A 3,240-nucleotide genomic window follows, 5' to 3' on the forward strand; every position below is an offset into this window, starting at 1 on the left:
CGTTCACAAAGCACAGAGGCCTTGGAGGACAGGACAGGCGAGAAGACGTAGTCGCTGTTGTTGTTACTATTCAGACCCTTGGCTCCAGCTCCCTTCTTTTCTTAGCTGCCAGAACCTTTTCCATCAATGATCTCCACCCTGCAAGCAGCTGGGAAATCGGTCCTTCCAGTTTGCTCCATCCTGCTTTCCTTTCCAAGAGGGGTTTCACTGTCAATCACTGCTCTTTTCAAATAGTTAGTGACAGCATCAGAGTGTTACCAGCTACCTGTGTCATCTGAAATGCCACCTCTTTCTCCAGATAAAAGAAGACACCTGGACTAAGCATTCTAGGTTGTTTGCACTCTGATTCCCATACAAAGAAAGCTAGAGGCAGAGCTACTTGGAGTGCTGCTGCCTGGGGCTGTTCCTAACTCCTGATATAAAACAGAACAGAGGATTTGACGATCCAAATGGGGTTAGAGCATTGCTAACTGCTTGGGTGGTGGCCTGGCCATCCCTGTAGGAAGAGAGCCAATGGCAGGTCTTTGAGTTGCAAATTTTATTTCCTTCTTCAGAAGCCACTTGCAAGAGCCCTTTGAAGGTGGGTGTTTTTCTTCATCTTTCTTCTCCAGGCCTGGTCACATCCCTGTCCTGTGAATAGGGCTCTGTACTCTCATTCCTGTGGAGGGCGATGCATTAAGTGGACTACATGGGAGCCATATTAAGAGCTATCTGCCATCTTAAGAAACCTTTGGTAATGGATGATTGGTCACAATGCGAGACACCTGCGGATTGGTCAAACCAGAATGCCTCATTTACATTTCCAGGCCACCAATGATTGGTCCACATTATGATACCCTATTTGCATTTCGGGCAGCCAATCAATGCCCACCGGCATGTACATAATCGCAGTCTGTTCTACAATAAACGAGACTTGATCAGCACCTCGTCTTGTCTCCACTCTGTGTGTTTGTCCCTTCTCTCACTCCCTCCCTCAGGTGACTGTTTGACTGTCCTGAGGGTCGGGACACATTCCCTTCACACCTGGAGCTGGCATTTTCATGAGCCCCAATATGCAGGTAAAGAAGCCCAAATGGCAAAGTGAGGCACTACTGAAACTAAGCCCATTCCACATGGAGACGACGGTTGGAATCCCCAGCCTGGCCAGCCCGGAATACACCAGGCAAGGGTGCAAGCACCTAAGATCCAAAGGGCTAGAGGGTGGGAGGAAAGCGATCACAGGTGACCAGCCCCCGAAGGGCAGCAGCCCCTAACTTTTCTGGCACCAGGGACCAGTTTCACGGAAGATAATTTTTCATAGACCAGGGCAGGGGTATGGTTTGGGGATGATTTCAGATTTATTGTGTACTTTATCATTGTTAGTAATCATTACAGTAATAAGGACCAGTATTGGTTTGAGCCCTTACTGTAGAGGGTGTTTCTCTCTCGCATTGGCACCTGTGTCTGCATGCACTTTATCATGGAAGAAAGGAAGGAAAGAAAGAGAGCGGAAAAGAAAGAAACTTCCCAAGCTCAGATAAAAACTGATTCAAACACAAGCTATGCTAGAATTATCACTCTAGTTCATGATAAAAATAATACACTTTTCCTTATGATATAAATCTTACATTTGTTGTAAAAATTCAAGCAACACAGAAAAGCGTAAAAGGAAAGGTCAAGTCTACGTGAAATCTCAGAACCCTGAAATAATGAACACTTTGAGAACTATTTTGGGAACTGCTTTACTGTGTACCAGCATATGTGCACATGTGCATGTGCGAGCGTGTACACACATGCACACGGACACAAGCATTGTGGCATAGACGGAATCCTCACACTCACGTCAGCTCCTGAAGCGCTTGCTCATTTGCTGGTCAGGGTAGCCCTATTACGCTCTGGGTCCTTACTGAAATGATTATGATCGTGAGTATAGGAGGAAGTTTGCTCCAGAGCCCTTTGGGCAGCCTCTTTAGTGTATCCAGACTGGGCCGTGGTTCTGTAGAGGAGACGGGAGCGAGTGTAGCATGACTGAGAACAGAGGTGCTGGGGTCAGAATGCAAGGGCTGAGGTTTCAGCTCTCACCTCGGTTCACTGTGCAGCTCTAGGGAAGTTTCTTAACCTCTCTGCATCTCAGTTCCTCAGCTCTAAAGTGGGGAGAGTAACTACCTTATAGGATTGTTAGGAGGATTAAATAAGAAGTTGTATGTAAACTGAGAACATCCTCCACCCAGAGTAAAGGTTTGATGCTAACTGCCATTTTGAATATACCCATGGTATATGCTCGAACTAAACATTTAGTGAGTGCCTACTCACATTCAAAGACATTCAAATTCATGACACTTGTTTTTCTTGTTAGGTTTACAAAGACAATAGAAGAAAATGAATTTCAAAATTGAGTCCAAATGTCGACCACCCAGATAGATGGAGCATACGCTTCTCTCCAGAGTTATAAATCATCCGAGGCCCCATGGGGAGAGATGCTGCCCTTATGAAAGTGCACTGAGGCAGGGCCGTTTCTACAGGAAGGAGGAAAAGCCACCACAGTGAGGCAGAGAAAATTCTATTTTGCACGTGTGCCTTTGGAAAAACCAGTTGAGCACTCCCTTATAACAAAGAGAAAAATGCTCAGTGGAGTAAGGATACTTCATTCTTGGCCAAAGCCAATCCCTTTTTGGCACGTTCACCTTGAGGGAGCAAGGCAGAGGTTAGCCAAGGTATCTGCAGATTCCTAGTGGGTGAGAGTCAACACAGGCAGGTAATTCCCACCAGATCCTTCAAGTACACAGAGTACTTGGATGTTTTTTTCCTCCTTCTAATCCCACAGTGTCCTTACAAGCCATATAATAATGACCTATTACAGCAGATTCAGCAAACATTTCCTCAAATTGGCAGATACATCACTGGATTTCGTTGCTAGTCTTGTGTGTTTGTTAATCAACCACCTTGGGGAAAAACAGCAGCAGTGGACTAAGTACTGGAGGTGTTTTCTTCCAGATTTTATTACTTACAGACTCACAGCTTTATGTTGATTGGAAGAAACGTTTCCCTACTTTATTAAACTTGGGACTCCTTCAAGAAAATGTCACCAAGCAGAATAACATCCACTGTTGGCATTCGTACCTCTGGCATTCGATGGAAAAGATCAAAACAGCAATTTCAACTACTAAAAGGGACAAAGCTCATGCCATTTATTTTGGCCTTGTTTGCTAAGCGAATTCAGTTGTAATGAAAAGTGAGGATGGAAAAACAGTGTTCTTTCTC

The sequence above is a fragment of the Tupaia chinensis genome, unplaced genomic scaffold (genome assembly GCF_000334495.1).
Source record: "Tupaia chinensis unplaced genomic scaffold, TupChi_1.0 Scaffold143615_1, whole genome shotgun sequence".
NCBI lineage: Eukaryota > Metazoa > Chordata > Mammalia > Scandentia > Tupaiidae > Tupaia > Tupaia belangeri.